Genomic DNA, 22,663 nt, shown 5'->3' on the forward strand with positions numbered 1-22,663 from the left:
CAAAAATAATCTGAAATTGAATGAGCTGATGAAGTATAATTATTGCTTTTTTTCCCATTACTTTACTTTATTTAAGATTTATTTATTTTATGTATGTGAGTACACTGTTGCTGTCTTTAGACATACTGGAAGAGGGCATTGGATCTCATTACAGATGGTTGTGAGTCACCATGTGGGTCCTGGGAATTGAACTCAGGTCCTCAGTCGGTGCTCTTAACCACTGAGCCATCTCTTCAGCCCTCCCACCCCCCACCCCCATCTCTTTATTTTTAGATGAAGTATTACTTAAGTATTGTTTGTTTCAAACATTGTTCTGTTATCTAAATCTAAGCAAAAATCTTGACAAGAAATATTTGTGTGTGTGTGTGTGTGTGTGCGTACATACTTGTAGGTGCACATGCTATAGCACCCAATGTGAAGGCCACAGGGCAATCTTCAGGAGTCAGTTCTCTGCTTCCATCTTGTTGAGGAAAGATCTTTCCCATTACTGTTGCCCCAGGCTAGCCAGCTCGTGAGCTGGGAGCTTCTGCTGTCATTTCATCTTTGGAGCTCAGGGGCAAAGCTGCAGATGTTTCACACCTGGATTTTCAACATGGGCACACCACATTCCAGAACCTATAAATAAGTAAATCTAACAGAACACATTGGAGATATGGTCTATTGATACTGCCAAAGCTTTGACTAGCATGTCGCGTTTGAAAATGTTCACCAATGGGTTCAAGCGATGGCTCAGTGGTTAAGAGTATGGGCTGCTCTTGCAGAGGACCTGCGGTGTGACGTCTCACAGCTGTCTGTAACTCCAATCCCAGGGCATCTGGCACCCTCATGCCGACATATATGCAGGCAGAACACCAATGCACGTAAAGTAAAAATAAATTGTACATTAAAAAAAAGAAACTGTTCATTGAATCTGATGTTTCTTTGAAATCAATCTCACCAAACAGTAATCAGAGCCAGGCTTTATGGGGACTATAAGATCATCATCCATGCCTGACACATCCTTACCCTTATGGAAGGAAGGCATGCAGATATTAGAGCTATTCTGAGGAGCTACAGAGGATTCCTCCAATCTTAGGTAGTATAGGTAATTTGAACCGATTTTAGAAATCTAATCTGGGAAGGTGTGTGTACATGTATGTGCACATGTTCATGTGTGACAGACTCTCACTATCAAGTTAGCCTGGAACTCACTATGTAGACCAGGCTGGCCTCAAACTCTTGGTCAGTTCTCCTGTTTCTGCCTCTAGGTAAACAAACACTATCATGCCTTGGTAATGTGAAGATTCTTTATTAAATATTCTAGCAAACCTGGTTCTGGTGGCACATGAGTATAACAGTAGTCTTCAGGAACAGACAGTGAATTTGACGGTAACCTATTGTCTTAGTGTTTTATTGCTGAGACAAAACACCCTGACCAAGGTGATTTATAAAGGAAAACATCTAACTGGGGGCTTGCTTATGGTTTCAGAGGGTGTGATCATCACATCCGGAGCCTGGCAGCGGGCAAACATGGCAAGCATGGGGCTGAAGCAGTAGCTAAGAGTTTACACTGTGATCCACAGGCAGGAAGCAGAGAGGGAAAGTGCAAGACCGGTGAGCACTTTTGAAGCCTTTAAGCCCACCTTCAATGACACACCGCCCCCCAACAGGCCACACCTCCTAATCCTTCCTAAGCATGTCCACCAACTGGGAACCATTCAAAATATAGGCACCTGTAGTTGGGCAGGAAAATGTGCTTCCAGCTTACATTTAAGACACCTGAGCTTAATTTTTATCCTTGTTTTTCTTTGATTTTTTTTTTTTAAGTTGGTTTGGTTTGGTGGAGACTTAGGGGTTTGAGACCATGCTGTGGTCTTTTGCTATTTTCTTCTTCAAAGACATCACAAGAGTCTTCTAATGTGTTGCATTCTCTTAAATATTCTGAGTGTGTGGCTCCCGTGTCCAATGCCCCATGGTCTTGTTGTGACTCGAGGAATACCAGCCAACTCGAACAGCAGAAAAAACAACCCAAAACTTCTTCAGTGAGTCTGACATAGCTAATACATGAGTTCCTTCCCAAGTCACAGGCCACCCAGCTTTGATGTTGACTGACAATGGTGTTTACATCAAATTTTGGCCAAATTTCCTCAAAAAAAAAAAAAAAAAGAATGGGGGAAGGGAGGCAGGTTCAGTGGTTGAGAGAATCTGTGGGCTGCTTTTCCAGAGTTTGGATTCCCAGCGTTTATGTTGGCTGTTCATAACCCTTAATTATTCTAGCTTCAGGGAAATCCAGTGCCTCTGGCCTTCCACGGGCACCTGCACACGCACACACACTTTAGAAGGTGAGTGGGTTGGGATTTGAGAGGCTATCTCACTGAGATGCTGTTATGCAGAGAAAGCCTAGAGCCATGGGGTCCCAGGTAAGCTCACCAATGCCGGTGTAAACAGTGCCAGCCCGCTCTGCATACCTGTGAACCCAGTACACTGGAGGCTAAGGTGGATTCAAAGCTAACTTGGGTTACTAAGTTAGATGCTGTGTGTTTGCCTAGGTCCAAAACAAACAGTCTAAACTAAACTATAGACCAAGGCAGAGGCTTTGCCAATCAGAAAGGACTAACCAGGTAGTTTCAGTTAGGTACATTCCACTGTGAAAAATCAAATATAACTTTGTTTTGTCTTGTTTCTTATGATCACTTTAGAGATTTTTTCTCTTGCCCCCCTCCCTGCAAAGTGCAAAATTCCCTTCATTTCCCCACAATTATAAAGGAGTGAGCAAAGAAAATTTAATTAAAACCTTAATGAACACAGGGTTATCTTTAACAGTCCCAGGCTGATTGTATATGCACACATTACTATTTTGAGATATAATGTTGAATTTTATCTATGTGTTTTAATAGGCCTTGGATACATATATCCTATGGCCCAGCAGTGAGTGGTTTGGGGATCTTTGGACAGTATCTACTTTAAAAATTAAAAAGTTCAGTTGTGATAAGGAAATTAAAATGGAACCAATGGCCACCTTTCAGAAAACAGTGTGTCTAAACGTCAGAGCCAGGCCTTTGGTTTGGCCAGCACAGATGGATTTCAGGCAGTGCGATCTAGGTTAAGAGTCTTATAACCTTAAATATCACTCATTCTTATCTCGTTCGATTAATATGTGTTTTTTTTTTCTTTTTGAAGGAAAACTTAACCTAAGAAAAACGCACATATGTGCATATATGCAAAAGTACAGGGAGGCCCCTCCAGTCCTTCCTGTTGTAGGCGTCCATCTGTATGTTGGAGCTGGGTAGTGTGAACCATCATGGGTGCCTGTCATCCAAGGAGGAGCACAGGATGTCCCAGATCACACCCTCTCATCACCGAACCTCCTTGGACAGGCAAAAGAAATACTTTTGGGTGGGGAAATTTCATCTCAGGACAGAGAAGTGTAGTGAATAAAGGGAGACCATCTTGCTTTTGAAGGGGGGGCTCTTGTCTGGTCTTAAGACCATAGAGGATTTGCCTTTGGTTACACATTTTCTGTGGTGCAGATAAAAACGCACAAAATCAATAACTAAGAAAATGGATGATAAACGTTTTCTTATACAACCAAGGAATAGTGTAGGGTAGAGGCATCTGTAGGTTCCATGGTGTAATGGTTAGCACTCTGGACTCTGAATCCAGCGATCCGAGTTCAAATCTCGGTGGGACCTTGTACAGACTGCTTTTATTTCATTCATGACCTTTAAGGAATGGTTTAAGTTCACGTGCCTTTCCCGCATTTGGATCCTGTCGGAATTTCCACAACAACAGATTCATCTCCATGCTTGGGATTCAAACATGGTCTGTCTTTTGCTTTCGTGGCTTCAAGACTGGGAGGGCAAGGTTGTTTGGCAGCGCTTTGGCAGAAAGGGAAAGTGCATCCACTGGTGGGTTGGCAGAAGTTTGGATGGAAAACGGGAAACCCGATAAGGACAGTTAAGGATGCATGAGTGGGATGAAATTTGAAACGAGAATTAGAACCCAAAGAACACAGGCAGCTTGGCTCCAGAAAACAGGCTCAGAAGCACCGGGACAGAAATTGCAGATTGTAAAAATCTAAAGAAATGAGAATTGTTTAAAAAGACCCAATGAAAAAACCAAAGTTTAAAACTGTCCTAAGTCCCCTCGTGATCCACCTGCCTCTCCAGTATTATTTATTCCAGTAAGTGCTCGAACATTTTGTTGCAGACAACATTTTTTCTAGATCTGTGTTCTCAACAAGCATTCTTCTCACGCGTCTCACATCCACTGTGCACCCTGTCCTCTGCTCGCAGGCCACGCAAAACACTTAAAAACAAAAACAGAAACAGAAACAAATACGTTTAGCCAGACGGTGGTGGCGCATGTCTTTAATCCCAGCACTCGGGAGGCAGAGGCAGGCAGATTCCTGAGTTCGAGGCCAGCCTGGTCTACAGAGTGAGTTCCAGGACAGCCAGGGCTACACAGAGAAACCTTGTCTCAAAAAACAAAAACAAACAAACAAACAAAAAAAAAACCAAATACATTTGACAAACACGTAAACACCCACAGCCTAGAATTTCCCATGGCAACCTGGACACCTTTCCGTGTAATCTCTTTTTAAGCTGCTGTGACGATTGATTTTTGTGGTCACTTTGGCTGGGATTATTAGATATCCAGAACTACATCAGGGGTGTCTACCCGTGTGACCATTTCCAGAAAAGCTTGTATCTTAGTGTGGTCCTAAACAAAATGTAAATAAATATTCAGAAACTGCATTTATGAAATGAATCTGACATCCTAGAAAAACAGCCATCCTTACTGTTTTTTGTTTATATGACAAATTTTTACAGAAACAGACATTTTTCTAATATATAAAATCCCACAAGGGTTTCTTTGGCTATTTCTATTTTTTTTAAAAGATTTATTTATTTATTATATGTAAGTACACTGTAGCTGTCTTCAGACACTCCAGAAGAGGGAGTCAGATCTTGTTACAGATGGTTGTGAGCCACCATGTGGTTGCCAGGATCTGAACCCGAGACCATCAGAAGAACTGTCAGTGCTCCTAACTGTTGAGCCATCTCTCCAGCCCCGGCTATTTCTATTTTTTAAATATGAAAGTATGTTGTCCTAGAAGAATAGACCGTCTTTGGTGGTGATGCATTTTGTCAGTGTCCACCTGTTCCACCACCAGCAGCCGACTTCCATGATCATCGTGTGTTATGTTTTGTATTCTGCAAAGACAGTCTTCAGAGTTCAAAATTGCCTTGAAATGTTTGCTGGGTCGCTTTTAGTGAGCAGAAGGCGTCTTTGATTTAGTGCTCCTGGAAGCGGTGACTCCCCTGGGGCCTGGTGCGAGCAGCCCTGGAGGAGGGTGGTGGGCCACCGGTTCTTGGTGCAAAGCCCCCTGGCTCTCCTCTTAGAGACAGAAGCAAGCGGCTGACTTTCTAGATTGCAAGTGTCTCAGTTGGACTCGAACTCCTACTATCTCGGTTACTCTGCGGTTTCCCGGGTATATTCTCAGGACGGTTTTGCAGAATCCGGTCACCACAGCCTCCTCGGCGCCCTCTGCTGCGCTCCGTTACAAAAGCCGTCATGCGCAGACTGGGGATTTATATTCAAACTCGACCTCATCTGCTTTTGCTTGTAGATTGTGTACTCTTGACCGGCGTTGGAAGCCGTGGCTGAAGGCGATCCCTGAGACACGGAAGGGTAGAGGGCCACAGAGCCCTGAGACCGCCGTGGTTATCTGCAGGTTGTACCATCTCCTGGAATATTCTCTAGGCTGCTAGCCAACTGTTTGTCTTTATGTGCTAGAAACACATTTCTGGTAGTAAGCATCCCCCTCCCCCCCACAACATTTTGTGCCTCCTGAACGCTGGGATTAAAGGCAAATGACATTTCACTCCTAAACTCCAACAAAATTGTCTTCAAGTTATACTCTGGAAATTTTTTTGTTGTTGTTGTTGTTTGTTTGTTTGTTGGCTTTTGGTTTTTTCGAGACAGGGTTTCTCTGCATAGCCCTGGCTGTCCTGGAACTTACTCTGTAGACCAGGCTGGCCTCGAACTCAGAAATCCGCTTGCCTCTGCCTCCCAGAGGGTTGGGATTTCAGGCGTGTGGTGTGCCACCACCGCCCGGCGAAATTTTTTTTTAACCTAAAACCAAGAACCCTGTGTTCCCTAATGACAGCTGGGGTGCGTTCTCCTGCAAGATTTATACTCTATTTTTTTTTAAAAGTCTCTTTGGCAATATTTTTCAACACAGTATTTTTATTATTTGGGAATTTCCCATCATGCACCCCGATCGCGATCACGCTAACTTCCCAGTCCTCCTGTGTTCACTCCCCGTCCCTTGTGTCCTTCCCCCCCACACACACACAAAGAAAAGGAAGAAAGAGGAAAAAGAAAGGAAACAAAACAAAGCAAAACAAAACAAAAGGTCCATGTTGTGTTGTCCGCATACTCACTGACGCATGGACAGACTTCCAGTGGCCAGGAGCTCAAGGGAAGATGAACCGTTCTCCGAGTGCACTCCCACCAGCCGCCATCAACGTGGAGCGCTACCCTTCAACATCCTTCTTACAGTTGTTAAGAGGCCTTTGATGGCTTCCTTTTTAGGCTCTTTTGGGGATGTGTGTGGTGGAGGTAGGGGTTGTCACTGAAGCCTTCTGCGGTCCTCTTTTTGAACTGTGCATCTGCAGACATCGACACTGCTCCAAGGGTAGCTTCCTTGCCCTCTACACTCAGCAGGTGCACGAATCCTGGGCTCTCCATAGTTTCTGGCAACAGCGTGGTCTGCGAACTTGGTCTCCCGTGGCAGTATAGCCTGCGGATATCAACACGGCCGTCGAGCAAGGGTCAAGGACCAGCGTGCTCTCTAGAAGTATGGGTCACGGAGGTCTTTCTTTCGAGGAAGTCCAGTCTAGTAAACGGACCATTCTCCCTCTCGAACAGCCCGTCGCTGTTCAGAACCACGGCAGGCGTGCGGCTGCGCAGCTTGCTCCAGGTTCCCAGGCTGAGTGCGCGCAAACTCCAGGCTGCTGCACACCATCCTCACATCCCTACTGGTAACGACCGCCCTGTTCCCCCATCACCTCAGCGGTCTTCTCTCGCACCCATCCCAGCTGTCGCATCTCCATTTCCACCCCCACGCTCCTCCATCTTTCCCAGGTCTCCATTACGTATTTTCTTGTCTCGGTGGCATCGGAAGCTGCATTGTGCCTGTCACTCAGTATACCCGTTTGCTCAGATAGCTTCGTAAGCAGACGCTCATGGCGATGAGTCACTGGTCTGCTTTGAGGCCTCTGGCTTCTGCCACACAGTCAGTACTGGACCCCCATTGAGACTCCTCTTGGACATCGTGCTCTTGCCCTGTGTCATGGAGGTCCTGGGGCTCTGGTTCTGCAGGACCAGCTCCTTCATGAGCCCCAGCAGTTCATGGATGGAGTAGATGTTGGGGTGGACTGAGTGGTAGCTGAGTTGGTCAGCCCGGGCCACATACTCTTAACGCTTAGGCATCAAGGCAAATCCCAAAAAAACAGAAATGGTGACGTGAACCCAGTGGCACTGCTTACCTTTTTCAGGTGCAGAACTATGTCCTGGCTACGCAGAAGGAAGGTGTTTTGAGGCAAACTCCAAGTCTGCCTGGGAGGAATTTCCCATCATGCACCCCAGTCATGATCCTGCTCATTCCCCAGTCTCCGTTCCTGTGATCCCCTCCCTCCTCCCACCCCCCAAATCTGCTTGGGAATCTATCATTCACAAACATGTCTATTTGAGCTTAGGGATAGCTAGAGTTATAGGTCTGTGATATTTTTCAGAGAGACCTGGGAAGAGGGAGGGTAGCGGTTCCTCCTCCAGAGTCCAGCAGAACGCTCGCTAATCTGGGCTTGCCTGTGAAGAGACCCACAGCAGGGGCTGGAAAGAAGGCTCAGGGCATGTGGTGGCTGGAATATGCTTGGCCCTTAGGGAGTGACACTGTGAGGAGGTGTGGCCTTGTTGGAGGAAGTGTGCCAGCCACTGTGGGGGCGGGCTTTGTGACCCTCCTCCTAGCTGCCTGAGGACAGTCTACTCTTAGCTGCCTTCGGATTAGGATGTGGCTGTTGTGGGTTGTTTGGCTGCCTGATTTGTGCTCCTGGCTGGGTTGCACTTGTGCACTCTCTCAGGGGGGCAGTATTATGTCTGGAGTGTCCACAAGTGGCAGAGAGTGTTGCCTTGTCAGGGACACATCTCACAACTGACCTCTGCAAGGAGAAACACTAAGGATGCAGCCTGGGAAAGAGGTTAACCAGGGTGAGAAGGAGGGGAGACCTTGGAAACTTCAGGAACCCAAAGGAGTGTGAAGGATGAAGGAGCTCAGACCACCTGGATAGGTGCAGCAAGGTTTGACTCCAGGAGCCTGAACTGATCTCCAAGATTTACCCAGAATGCACCTGCACTCTTCCAGCCCTAGACACTCATTCTTCTTGCAGTCCTGTGAAAATCGAGAAGGCACAGCTGTTTTTCCTCAGAGCCTTTTCTTTCAAGTGTCTGTCAGCTTTTGTCTACACAATGCCCCCTTTCGTGAACTCTTAATTTTGAGCAAAGGCTGGGAAAGGCACTGGAGATCTGTTTAACACCAGACTCTAGATTTACCCTGGAGGTCACCAAATTGTTCTATTGTTATTCGTTTCCTTTTATCTCGTGTGTCTGTTGTCTAGAACCAGCCCGAGGGAGGAAGGACGGAAAACCATTTGAGCGGCTCCTGTCTGAGGCAGAACTGCACACTGCCGCCATTCCAGCCTGCAGAGACTCGTGGCCAAGTCTCTATGGAATCTGCAGGGCGGGCGAGGCGAATGGGCACACCTGACGCTGTGGTCTTTGGGCACCCACTGCCCTTCCCGCTTCTGGACCAGAAGGGACATCTGCCCCCTTTGTCTTGTCTTTGTTATACCCACAAAAGTTCTAGACGCGACTGATGGTCTAGATGGGGGTGGGAGTGCGAAGATAGACTGCGAAGAGGACAACAGCCCAGGTCTCTCCCAAGGAAAACGGGATTCGAGAAAATGAACTGGCCGATTGATGAGATCGGTTCAGACGCAGCTTCTCCACCCTTCGGGCAATGCTGGAAGGTGAACTGTGCTGGGTTAAGAATCGCACTTCATAACTGATTGAACAAGGAAGTCACAACAGCAGCAGCAGCAACAAGATGCTGCCAAAAATTGTAAAGAATAGACTAATGGTGTGGCTCGGAAAAGTACCTCAAGACCGAAGAAGTTCTGAAGTCTGCGTCAGCCGTAAAAGATGGACGAAAACCTTACCACCAAATACTAGTTTTGGTCCCATCGGCTATACCCTTACAATTTTGGGGATCAGAAAAGAATCTTGTTTTGCTTTTTCTGTTCGAAAAACAACAGAATTTGGTAAAAAGCCTATGAGTAGAATGAAACAAGGAATCCTCTCTTCATAAGAACGCGTCCCCGGGTGGGCTCGAACCACCAACCTTTCGGTTAACAGCCGAACGCGCTGACCGATTGCGCCACGGAGACCTGTGAGTGACCGACCTCTTCCCAGTTTTATAAGAAACAAGTCACCCGCCTCCAGCTTGGCTCCTCATTTCTCTCCGTGAGCACGCTGGTGCTTCTCTCCCCGCGATCGTCGCGGTCGGAGGTAAAGTTTGCTCTTCGACCGCGTACGTGAATTAAAAGGAAAATCGGAAACCAAAAGACGCACGAGTCAGTTCCAGCGCGCCCAGGAGAGCAGGCTCGGATCGGAACCGGTGTGAGCGCGCGCGGACACACGCTAGAACAGCACCAGGCGTCCCAAGCACGAGTTCCCTTGTTTCTAGTGGCTTTGTTTTTAAATTTACTTAAAAAAAACAAAAAACAAAACAAAACAAAACAAAAAACCGGTCTCACCGAGGAGCAGTAAACAGTAAATGACCTCGGCGTGCAGCGGAGGAGCCTCTTTTTTCTCTGGCGACTTCCTGATTTTCTTTCCTTCCGAAGACATTTTTCTTCTCTAATCTACGTTCTTTCCTCCCTTTCACGACCCCCCTTAACCCTGTCGCCTTTTCCCAGCTCCCGCTACCCCACCGGCCGCAGCCTACTCGGCTGAGGTACCAGGGAGGGCCCATGCCGCGGGTGCAGGTCAGGAAAAACTTGGGTTTTCTGTGTGTCTCCACAAAGCAGAAAACGGCAACACGCACCGCAGCAGCTCTCTCGTCCCGGCTTGGGAACAGAGAGCAGAGAAGGGCGAGCGCTGGAGGACCGCGCACGCTTCCTCCTCAGTGGCAAGAGGAAGGGGCTGAGGGTGACAGGAAAGAAGGAAGTAGCAGCTCGATGAGATCAGCCTTGAAGTGCGGAGTCTGAGACAAAGTGAAGAGACGCGGTGGGAGAAAGCCAACACGCCCAGCGTAGCTCCCCGCCCCACCCGCTTTTTAGGTTGGCTTCAAACTCAGACTCAGCTTTCCCAAGCGCTAGAAATAAAACGACCCGCTACACACAAAAGCCGCGTCTGTCTTCACGTGGACTGAAGATCACGACCTCCCCTCTTACCCAAATGCCATTATACTTCTCAGTTGTTCTGTGCAGGAGACTGAGGCGACTTTCACAGGACGATGCACTGCCCACGACATTCCCACGACGCAGCACTGTCCCGTCAAGCAGACCTCCTGTTAGCTGATGCTGACACTCAGCCCTCGCCATTTCCTCTGCACACGCCGCCTGCTGCCCGCCTGTGCACTAGCACCGCCACACGCGCGTTCTTAGTCCTCCCACCAGCACTAAAATCCACCAGAGACGCGAACTTTCCCTAGTGCACGGATTTTCTAGGGCACGGTTTTAATCAGCGGATTAAAAAACAGCGGATTTTCTAGGGCACGGTTTTAATCAGCTCGGGCTACCATAACGAAATACCAAAGCTTAGGCTATAAACGTTTGGAGTGTTTTTGTTGTTGTTTTGTTTTTTTGTACCAGCTGTGGCTCCTATTCCCAATACAGCGACCTCCCGGAGGAGGGCGGGGTCGCTCTTTGGGATTTTCTCCGTCTTGACACCGACCTAACCGTGAGAGAGGATCCCTCATGACTTCATCTGAGATTGCAAATGGAGAACCAAACTTGAGAGAGAGAGAGAGAGAGAGAGAGAGAGAGAGAGAGAGAGAGAGAGAGAGAATAAGGGTTTTCTCTCTTCACTGTGGTAGCCCAAGTCTGGGTAAAATGATTACTTGTTTCCGCCCGGTTTCGAACCGGGGACCTTTCGCGTGTGAGGCGAACGTGATAACCACTACACTACGGAAACCACCTGCTAGCCCTTCCCTATGAGACTGCATGAGAATCATGTAGCTGCTATCCCTACCAGTTTCTAACATGAAATCCAAAGGCATACTCAGTTTTACCCGGCACACCAGTGTCCTCTCAGACAGCAGCGTCTGAGTGGCCCTGCCCTAGAAGTTTGCGCCCACGAGGACTCACAGGCCCCGGGGTCAGAATGCTGCTCCTCCCCAGGGTTCAAGTTCGCGATCGGTGCGTAGGTGTTACCCTCCGAGGGGCCCCGGGGCTCTCGGAAGCAACAGGGTCCCTGGCATTTGGGTTACGTTCCAGACGCTGGGCCCGTGCGTCCTGCTCCTGGGAAGCGGACGGCCGCAGGGTGGCTTTTTTTTTTTTTTTTCCTTTCATGGCTCCAGCAGCCGTCACTGTTCTTGTCCCTTGAACAAAGGCCGATGCGTCTATTCCACTCAGAAGCTGTAGGACTCGTCCTCTGCCCCTGCACTCTACTTTTCCTGTGTTGCTGCTCTCTCCCGTGACCTCCGTGACCTCGAGTGGCCTGCCCTCACAAACCCTGATTTAGCTTTTAGTGTCTCCGATTCGCGACCTAAAGGGGTCCCGGCTGCTGTCATCTAGTCTGTGCAACTCAAAATCCAGGGCTTAATCACCTTACGAGTCAAAATATTTGTTTTGGTTTTTTTGTTTGTTTGCTTGTTTTTGCTTTTAACCAACTATCAAGCCAAGCCAAGCCGCGCATCCGCAGCGCGGATTGCATTCGTCTGAGGACCCCCGCCGCCAGGTCAAGTATAAATCTCTGGGGCACTGGGCATCGCTGACGCAGACTTCAGAACTTCTTCGGTCTTGTACTTTTCCGAGCCACACCATTAGTCTATTCTTTACAATTTTTGGCAGCATCTTGTTGCTGCTGCTGCTGTTGTGACTTCCTTGTTCAATCAGCTATGAAGTGCGATTCTTAACCCAGCACAGTTCACCTTCTAGCATTGCCCGAAGGGTGGAGAAGCTGCGTCTGAACCGATCTCATCAATCGGCCAGTTCATTTTCTCGAATCCCGTTTTCCTTGGGAGAGACCTGGGCTGTTGTCCTCTTCGCAGTCTATCTTCGCACTCCCACCCCCATCTAGACCATCAGTCGCGTCTAGAACTTTTGTGGGTATAACAAAGACAAAACAAAGGGGGCAGATGTCCCTTCTGGTCCAGAAGCGGGAAGGGCAGTGGGTGCCCAAAGACCACAGCGTCAGGCGTGCCCACTTTCCTCGCCCGCCCTGCAGATTCCATAGAGACTTGGCCACGAGTCTCTGCAGGCTGGAATGGCGGCAGTGTGCAGTTCTGCCTCAGACGGGAGCCACTCAAATGGTTCTCCGTCCTTCCTCCCCCGGGCTGATTTTAGACAACAGACCCACAAGATAAAAGGAAACGAATAACAATAGAACAATTCAGTGACCTCCAGGGTAAATCTAGAGTCTGGTGTTAAACAGATCTCCAGTGCCTTTCCCAGCCTTTGCTCAAAATTAAGAGTTCACGAAAGGGGGCATTGTGTAGACAAAAGCTGACAGACACTTGAAAGGAAAGGCTCTGAGGAAAAACAGCTGTGCCTTCGATTTTCACAGGACTGCAAGAAGAATGAGTGTCTAGGGCTGGAAGAGTGCAGGTGCATCCTGGGTAAATCTTGGAGATCAGTTCAGGCTCCTGGAGTCAAATCTTGCACCTATCCAGGTGGTCTGAGCTCCTTCATCCTTCACACTCCTTTGGGTTCCTGAAGTTTCCAAGGTCTCCCCTCCTTCTCACCCTGGTTAACCTCTTTCCCAGGCTGCATCCTTAGTGTTTCTCCTTGTAGAGGTCAGTTGTGAGATGTGTCCCTGATAAGGCAACACTCTCTGCCACTTGTGGACACTCCAGACATAATACTGTTCTTTGTTAAGGCCCTGTGTCTCATTGGTGTGAATTTGAGGTAGTTTCTGAGGCTTTGGTTCATCTATCCAGTATTGTGGATGCTATTACTTAGTTTTATTATTTATTCTTAGTTTTTAGGTAATGAAATAACACATAACAATGTCGAACGTTCTTAAGTGAGATGTTTATAGAGTGTTGAGTATCTTTGTTTGAAATAGGATCTTGCCCAGTGGTGGTGGCGCATGCCTGTAATCCCAGCACTCTGGGAGGCAGAGGCCAGCCTGGTGTACAGAGTGAGTTCCAGGACAGCCAGTGCTACACAGAGAAACCCTGTCTCGAAAAAAACCAAATCCCCCCAAAAAAACAAAAACGAAAAACCTTGTTAACAGCTTGATTGAAAAAAAGGATGCGTAAGAAAAAATGTCTAGATCCAGCTTGTATTCATGAGTGAGGCAGTCTTTGTTTTTTCTCTTAAGGCTTGAAAGTGGGTAGATTGTAGCAACCGTTAGACCAGATTGTAAGAAAACCTAGGATCATAGCGTACACAAAGAATCATTACTTTGTCTGCTTTAGTGACCTACTTACAAGTAAAGGTAATGTTTAAGCTTCTCTCCCATCTTAGCTATTCTGTATGTATTCTGCCACTAATGGGGGGGGCACTGTTCAAAGGCCCCCCCACTATCTGCCTTAAGATTACTTTATATAACAATATCAGGGGAGAGCGCGAACGCAGTCCCCCACTACCACAAATTATGCAGTCGAGTTTCCCGCATTTGGGGAAATCGCAGGGGTCAGCACACCCCAAGTGCAATGGGTGAGCCTCGCCCTGGGAAAACCACCTTCGTGATCATGGTATCTCCCCTGCCAGGTAAGTATGCTTTTCTCACGCACAGCCCCGACTCACACCCGCCCACCCTACACTCTTAACACACGGTCACTTCACCCCGCCCGATCGCGGGCCTCCCCCGTCGCACACGCAGTATTGTAGCTCCGCTCACACGTGGGGACCCGCGCTTTTTCCCACGCCGCGGAGAAATTCCTCGATTTCTGCTTGGGCTGCGAACCCGGCAGACCCTGCGCGACCCTCATCTGCATAAGCCACGCCCACGCCAGGCACCCAGGAGTGACGTCCCCTCCCTACCTTTCGCCGCCCGGTCCTGGGGCCTGTTGAAATTTGTCGCTTGCGCAGTGCTCGGCCGTTGAAGGATCATCTTGCACCATCTCTTACCCCTAAGCAGCCGCTCGTTGCCCACCCCTCGGTCCCAACATCCTTGGGGCTCACTCTTTTGGGTGCGGACCGACGGACGCCCATCTTCTCCTCGTCGGAGACTGGCGTCAGGCCGCACGGGACCCAGCCCTGCCCAGGGGTCTCCCCGCGCCGCTGCGACCTGCCCGCCCGCCCGCCCGCCCGCCGCGTGTGGTCTCCCCCGCCGTACTTTAAAGGGCTCTTGATTTATTTACCGGTCGTTCTCTGTGTTCTCTTCGACAGAAACATCACGAAACGGACACTGAGTTGGGACATTGGTACGTAGGGGTACCCAAGTCTGGGTTCCTGGTCCAGGGGATCCAATAAGCCCTCTCCTCGGGCCCCTGCATGCAATATGCCCTTTCCGGACCTCCTCAGGCTCATATACACATACGCAAAATAAATAGCTGCTCGCGCGCCCGCGTGCGTGTGTGTGTGTGTGTGTGTGCGCGCCACAGCTTGCGTGTGGAAGTCAGAGGACTTTTTGTGGCCGTGGGATCTTCCATATAGGCTCCATGGATCAAGTTCTCAGCTTCATGGCAATTGCCTTTACCTATGGTGCCATCTCTCTGGCCCCTTGAAATCTCTGTTTCTGTCTCTGTCTGTCTGTCTGTCTCTGTCTCTTTCTCTCTCCAGGGTCTCTCAACATAAGCTCTCAACTCAAGCTGTGCTTGAGTTCATTATGTAGACCAGGCTGGCCTTGAACTCACAGAGATTCTCCTGTCTCTGCTTCCCCAGCGGTGCAATTAAAGGTGTGCGGGCTTTTGTTTGTTTCTTTTGTTTTTGAAGAGGAGGTTTTTCTAGGTAGCTTTGGCTATCCTGGAACTCTCTTTAAAGACCAGACTGGCCTCTAATTCAAGAGATCCGCCTGCCTTTGCCAGCCAAATTCTGGGATTAAAGGCGTGGCAGACCACGCCTTGCTCCCAGTGAGCTTTTAATTAACTATTTGATCCAATTTTTTTGTTTTTTTGTTTTGTTTTGTTTTGTTTTGTTTTGTTTTGTTTTGTTTTTTTTTGGATCTGGTTTTTTTGAGACAGGGTTTTTCTGTGTAGCCCTGGCTGTCCTGGAACTCACTCTGTAGACCAGGATGGTCTTGAACTCAGAAATCCGCCTGCCTCTGCCTCCCAGAGTGCTGGGATTACAGGCGTGCGTCACCACTGCCCGGCTTGATCCAATTTTTAAGTCCTTGCGTTTGTATAGTTAACCAGTAAACAGATGCTGGTGAGAAGGCTCAGCCATTATAGAACATCTGTTCATTCAGAGAATCAGTGTTCAATTCCCAGCAAAGACATGCTTGCGACAAATGTATCTGATGCCCTCTTCTGGCATGCATGGGTATCTGCAGACAGAGCAGTCAACATTAAGGGGGAAAAAAGCCATCTTAATAGAATTAGTAATCAGTTAACCAGTAAAGTGCAACTTCACTTAGAGACTTTTACTATGGATTGATGAGGTAACCTGTAGAGTGTGTAACACTTGAGCTGTTTTATTTGTTATTTAGGGGAAAGAGCAAGAGATCTTTTACGTTCCACATTCAGAGTAAGCTGAGACTAAAGAGATGGCACAATTGTTAAGAGTTCTTTCTGCTCTTGCAGAGGACCAGCGTTTCAGTTCAGTGCCCAGCACACACCTACAGCTCCAGAGGATCCAACACCACCTGCCCTCTGTGGGAACTTGCAGGCACGCGCATGCGCGCGTAACAGACACAGATAGTAAAAATAAATATTAAAAAGATTATGAACCAAAGCAGAAATTCTCGTACACTAAAACTGGGTGAAATCAAGAATTGTGGGTTGAGCTGAGTGTGGTGGCACAGGTCTTCCCAGCCCTTGGTAGGCAGAGACAGGCATGACCTCTGAGTTTGAGGTCAGCCTGGTCCACTGCTGCAGCCAGCATAGTTTTGTGACTGAGGAAACGACAGACAGACAGACAGACAGACAGACAGACACACACACACACACACACACACACTCGGAAGAGCTGGGATCAGATGGGCAGGGTGTGGCGGAGGCTAGCCCACGTCAGGTTCTGAGAAGAAGCCACGCATGGTGGTGCACTCTCTAATCTCAGCCCTCTGCAAGTGGAGCAAGAAGACTATGGCTTTGAGGTTGCTTGGATTCCAGAGTCAAATGGTCTTTTTATCAAAGGTAGGGTATGTCTTAGGGTTTCCACTGCCATGAAGAGATATCCTGACCACAGCAACTCTTATTAAAAAAAATAATTAATTGGGACTGGCTTACAGTTTCAGAAATTTAGTCCATTGTCTTCATGGCAGGAAGCATGGCAGCCTGTGGGCAGACATGATGCCAGAGAAGGAGCTGAGAGTTCTACGTCTTGATCCACAGGCAGCAGAAGGAGACTGTGCCACACCGAGCAGAGCTAGATCATATATAAGATCTCGAAGCTCACCTCCGCAGTGACACCCTTCCTCCAACAAGGCCCCACCTACTCCAATGAGACTACCCAGCCTAATAGTGCCACTCCCTATGGGCCAAGCCTATGGGGGCCATAGCCATTTAAAACACCAGAGGGTACTTGTTAAATCCAAAACTCTGGGTTTTATCCTCAGCATAGCAAGAAAGAGAAACTACGGGGCTGGTGAGATGGCTCAGCGGTTAAGAACACTGACTGTTCATCCTAAGGTTCAAATCCCAGCAACCACATGGTGGCTCACAACCATCTGTAAATGAAATCTGACGCCCTCTTCTGGTGTGTCTGAAGACAGCTACAGTGTACTTACATATAATAAATAAATAAATCTTAAAAAAATAAAAAAGAAAGAGAAACTACTTTCTGTTTTAGAAATTAGAACGCCCAGGTAGTTGTGTCCATGGTCCAGGTGGCTATTGATTCTGCGGTCATCAGACAGTGTTTTGATTACTCATGGTAGTTTGAATCTTAAGTGTCTCTCCAAGGCTCTGGGTTAAGAAGTCTTAGTCTCAGGCAGGCATGGTGATGTGAGTTCCAGGACAGACAGAAGTATGGAGAGAAACCCTGCCTCAAAGAAACAGTCTTAGTCTTTGTCTGCAGCTTTGGTTTGTGGGAGGGGTAAATGGAGATGAAGTTGTATGGCCACTGGATATCCCCCTCTTGATGGGAATACTGAATCTCAACCCCATTCTTTTCCTCTCTTTTTTGCTTCCATATCATGGAATAAAGTTTTGTTCTGACACACACCTTCCCACTAAGGAGTGCCTCCACCCCACTATGAAAAACCTGGAAGTAATAGGTCTACCAGATCATGAACAAACTTTTAAAAGTAAGCTATCTTCCTTCAGAAACTAATTTATATTCCTTCAACAAAAAACAAAAACATATACCCAAGGACTTGACATTGTACCCCACAGGAACCTGCTCAGCCACGGTCATTGCTACTCTATTCACCATAGCTGGGAAATGGAAACAGCCTAAATGTTTGTCCTCAGTTGACAAATAGATTCTAAAAATGTGGTGCAGCCAGGCAGTGGTGGGGCACACCTTTGATCCCAGCACTTGGGAGGCAGGGGCAGGCGGATTTCTACAGAGTGGGTCAGCCTGGTCTACAGAGTGAGTTCCAGGACAGCCAGGGCGACACAGAGAAACCCTGTCTCAGAAAAACAAACCAAAACAAAAAAAACAACCAAGCAAGCAAAACAAAAACAAAAAACCCTAATGGGTACTTTAAGGGAACTAGTTGTATGCTAATAACTAAACCTTCACTCAAAGTGATTACACAAATGTTTGTTAATTTTTGGCTCCTTTCAGAGCTGCCAGAGCTCTCACTTTGCCCTCTGGGGATCCTGTGGCAGACCTCATATTCACTCACGGCCATATAATGACAAAATCTCTCTTCCCTCCTTCCTGCAGCCTGTTTAAACTATTGTAAAGTTATTCAAACACTCGAGAGCTTCATTGTACTAACATAGTAGCTACTGGAAGCCAGGCACACTTTTCCTCTCCAAGGTCAGCTTCAGGTAGAGGGCTTTATTGAAGCTAGTGTTCTTAAGGGAGAACAGTGTGACAGGAGAGCATTCGTGTTATAATATACTGACACCTACTGGGCCCGTAGGATTTTTATCTAATAGCAGATTAAATGGAAACCACTTTTCTTTCTACACAGCAGAGTCAAATACCAGGAAGTACCAAACCCAAAGTATTACAAATACCTCAGAACAAATCAACTGCCAATCCAAACAGACCCACAGATTGCCTTTCGCTGCCGTGTGTCACGTAACAGAGAAAGGAAAACTGCTAACCACTGCTCAGCAGAAAGACCATCCCTAGATGTTCATTTTATAAAATCAAACCAGAAATCCATATGTATACCACTGATGGGAGAAAAAGAATCTATAGTGTACAGATAGAGATAAAAAGTTATTGTCCAATAACAGCTCTTAGTGTTGAAAATCCAAAGAGGGCTTCAGGAGGCGGGGGGGGGGGGGGGGGGGAGGGCACACTTTGATCCCAGCACTCAGGAGAATCTCTGAATTTGAGGCCAGCCTGGTCTATAGATTGAGTTCCCGGAGAGTCAGAACTACACAGAGGAACCTTGTCTCAAAATAAAAATTAATAAAAATAAACCCAAATAGCTAAAGTCAACAGATAAAGGAGTGAGTTTGGTGTGGCTGTTTCTGCACTGAGTGTCAAAAGGCGTGGATTCTACTGACTATCATCTGTCTCAGATGGAGAATTGATATAGAAACAGCACTCCCTCCAAATGAGGGATAGCATAAAGACGCTATCATAACCGATTTCATGTGGCAGCTTGTCTGGGTCATCATATAAAGATTTTTGGTCCAACATGATGCTAGATGTTTTGGCAAAGTATAATTTAATTAAATTACTTTAAGTTTTTGTTTGTTTTTTTGAGACAGGGTCCCTCTACATAGTTCTGGCCATCCTGAACTCACTACGCAGACCAGGTGTATTTTAAGTGAGATTAACTTTTACATTAGTAAATGCTCAGTGAAGCAGAATGTGGATGGGCTTTATCCAATCAGCTGAAGCTTTCTTTCTTTCTTTCTTTCTTCCTTCCTTCCTTCCTTCCTCCCTTCCTTCCTTCCTTCCTTTCTTCCTTTCTTTCTTTCCACTATAGTTGTTGTGAGCCACCATGTGGGTGCTGGGAATTGAACTCAGGTTAAGAGCAGTCAGCTCTTAACCGCTGAACCATCTCTCCAGCCCCCAGTTGAAGGTCTTAATAAAAACAAGTTGACCTTCTCAAAGAGGAAGTCAATAATATTTATTATATAACACCATTAAAATACTACATTATTTGTCCTAGAAGCCGCACTTAAACCAAAATTCTTCTGGGACTCATTTGCTGGGATTCATACCTCTAACTTTTGATTGCTACAATGATGTGAGCCAATATCTTAAATTAAATATTGATTGATCAACACTAAGCTAGGTAGAAGTCTGTTCCATCTTTCTGGAAAATGCTGAAGAGCAGAGCACGTTACACTCGTTCTCTTCTGTTACCCACAGGAGACAAGGAGGAGGCACAAACATCAGGGGTCAGTGAGTGAGGTTTTTCTCCTTTTGGGTAAAATGCTTGCCATAAAGCTTTTCGAGAAGCCACACTGGCCGGGCCCCCGGCCACCAGAGAACTATCACAATTGTACAAAATATCTTGGAGACGCAGCTGATGACCAGACAGGGAGACACCCTTCTTATTCGATGCCTGTGTTTCTCACTTCACAGAACATCAACCACGCCATTCCTGGATGTCTTTCTATAGTTTCTGTAGTTTACCACACTATCAGGAGTATGAAGAGTTTTTTGATTTAATAAAATAAATTGGAATATCCATTGGTTCCACATTTATGGGAGGTTATTTTATAAGGTCGGTTGCTTAGAAGCACATATATTACAGTCTCTGGGGCAAAGCATTTAGAAGTCTAAGACTGAGACTCCTAGACATACTCGTACAACTGGCAAAGAGTATTTGTGGGAAAATGTCTGCGATAGTACTGTGCGTGAGCAAAAGTGCAGAAACAACTTAATTTTAAAAATATCCATATAGGGATAAATAATAGTACAATGGAGAAAGAAACACGGAGTCGCTAGACTTTTCTTTTTTTTTTTCTTTTTTTTTTCTCGAGACAGGGTTTCTCTGTAGAGCCCTGGCTATCCTGGAACTCACTCTGTAGACCAGGCTGGCCTCGAACTCAGAAATCCGCCTGCCTCTGCCTCCCAGAGTGCTGGGATTACAGGCGTGCGCCACCACCGCCCGGCTGTCGCTAGACTTTTCAAAAAGGATTTGCATATGTGAGCATAGATGCTACAGGAGACAGAGGCTGGTAGATTTTCCTGACAACAGGGATGAGCTGTTTGACATAGGTGCTGGGAACAGAACTTGGTTTCTCTACAATAGCAACACACATCCCTATCCTCTCAGCCATAACACCAGTCTTGCAGTAACTCTCCAGGGATCAGGAGGGGATTTAAAAGGAAACTATAAATTTACTGATTTAATGAGTTCTATTGGGGCTGTCTGGGTGTTAGCTTGACCTAGCCTACTTGTGCGGAGCCGGGTGGTGGACCTGTGGTAGGGCGGGGCGGGAAATCAACCTAGGGCTCAGGAATATTAAGCAAGCATGATGATGATGAACTTGGCCTTTCCTGGTACCGTTATGGAACGGAGCTAAAGTCAGTGTGTCCTGTGGATAATGCAGTACCTATCCTCGCTCTGGTCTCCTCCTGATATACAATAAAAGCCTCACACCGTCCCTGGGTGGGCTCGAACCACCAACCTCTCGGTTAACAGCCGAACGCGCTAACCGATTGCGCCACAGAGACACAGTAACAAAACCCACCTCATTCTCATGGAGAGTGAATTGTTTGGCTAGCCAGTACCAGCCATTGCAAACCTCCTGGGATAATTCCAGAGCCTTGAAAATCTGGAGTATTTAGAGCGGCTAATACAGTTGTTCTTGTCCTTTGATGCCTGTGCTTTGAGTCCATCCTACTGAAACCTGAACGGCTGAACCGAATTCTTAGAGCTCCTAGGCTCAGAAACTCCGCCCCACCCTGTGACAAGTCCCCCCGCCGTTCTCTGCGTCGGCAGGACCTAAGTCAAGCTAACACCCTGGGGGCCCAATAGAACACTCCTTGAAGCCGGGCTCTAGTGGCACACGCTTGTAATCCCAGCACTTGGGAGGTGGACCTCCTGAGTTCGAGGCCAACATGGTCTACAGAGTGAGTTCCAGGACAACCAGGGTTACACAGAGAAACCCTGTCTTGAAAAAAAAAAAAAACCAAAAAAAAAAAGCCCCAAAAAACAAAAACAAACAAACAAACAAACACCCCCCCGAAACCAACCAACCAAACAAAAACAAAAAAACAAAAACAAAAAAAACAAACCACTTATTGAATCAGTACTTTTTTTTTTACTTCTAAGTCTGAGCTTTTTTTATTTTAAAGATTTATTTATTGAGATTATATGTGAGTACACTATGGCTGTCTTCAGACACTCCAGAAGAGGGTGTCAGATCTCCTTACAGATGGTTGTGAGCCATCATGTGATTGCTGGGGATTTGAACTCAGAACCTTCAGGAGAGCAGTCAGTGCTTACCCACTACCCACTGAGCCATCTCTCCAGCCCCCCCTTTTTTTAATCATGAAGTTTCATCATTTTCCTCTCCAAACTTTCCCATATACCCCTTTCTTACTCTTTTTCAAATTTATGGACTTAAAAAAATTGTTACAGACACATATACACATGTATTGCACATGTATATATACTTGTAAATATATAAGTACAACCTGCTTGTTTCTGTATAATGTCTTGTACACATGTTTTCAGGGCTGACATTTGGCATTGGATAACCAGTTGGCGTTCGCTTCTTTGGGGAAGTTCCCCCGGCCCCAGCATTCCTGAGTTGCCTGTGGTTCTTCGTGTAGGGTTGAAGTCTCGCGAGTTCTCCTGTTGGGCGTGTACTGTACTTGCTCTGCTCGTGTTTGTGCAGCCATGTCGGTGAGATTATGGTCTAGCTTCTGACATTTCTAGGCGACGACACAATCTCACTGCAAGCTCCCTGATTCTCTGGCTTTTCCAATTCTTCCCCCCTTCCACAATGTTCCCTGAGCCTTGGGTGTGAGAGAGTCTTGTGGGTGTAGCCACTGGGACTGTATCCACCGGGCTCCACAACTTTGCATTTTGATTGGCTGTGATTTTTAGTAATGATCTCTGGCAATATTTTTGTTACTCTTTTTTTTTTAAGATTATAATTACGTAATTTCTCCCTTCCCTTTCCTCCCTCCAAATCCTCCTCTATAGTCCCCTTTGCTCTCTTCAGATGCATGACCTATTTTTTTCATTTATT

The 22,663-nt window shown here is 46.9% G+C and overlaps 5 non-coding genes across 5 annotated transcripts; 1 reads left to right on the top strand and 4 right to left on the bottom strand.

The window, feature by feature from the left end:
• Nucleotides 1–3,599: 3,599 nt before the first annotated feature.
• Nucleotides 3,600–3,671, top strand: Trnaq-cug (transfer RNA glutamine (anticodon CUG)). Its single transcript has one exon. It is a non-coding gene; the product is annotated as a tRNA-Gln (tRNA).
• A 5,743-nt stretch (nt 3,672–9,414) lies between these two features.
• Trnan-guu (transfer RNA asparagine (anticodon GUU)) lies at nt 9,415–9,488 on the bottom strand. The gene has a single exon. It is a non-coding gene; the product is annotated as a tRNA-Asn (tRNA).
• A 1,677-nt stretch (nt 9,489–11,165) lies between these two features.
• Nucleotides 11,166–11,238, bottom strand: Trnav-cac (transfer RNA valine (anticodon CAC)). Its single transcript has one exon. It is a non-coding gene; the product is annotated as a tRNA-Val (tRNA).
• Nucleotides 11,239–13,826: 2,588 nt separating this feature from the next.
• On the bottom strand, nt 13,827–13,990 carry LOC127683819 (U1 spliceosomal RNA). Its single transcript, XR_007977621.1, has one exon. It is a non-coding gene; the product is annotated as a U1 spliceosomal RNA (small nuclear RNA).
• Nucleotides 13,991–21,063: 7,073 nt separating this feature from the next.
• On the bottom strand, nt 21,064–21,137 carry Trnan-guu (transfer RNA asparagine (anticodon GUU)). The gene has a single exon. It is a non-coding gene; the product is annotated as a tRNA-Asn (tRNA).
• Between the last annotated feature and the right edge of the window lie 1,526 nt (nt 21,138–22,663).

This window comes from Apodemus sylvaticus, chromosome 4 (assembly GCF_947179515.1).
Source record: "Apodemus sylvaticus chromosome 4, mApoSyl1.1, whole genome shotgun sequence".
Lineage (NCBI taxonomy): Eukaryota > Metazoa > Chordata > Mammalia > Rodentia > Muridae > Apodemus > Apodemus sylvaticus.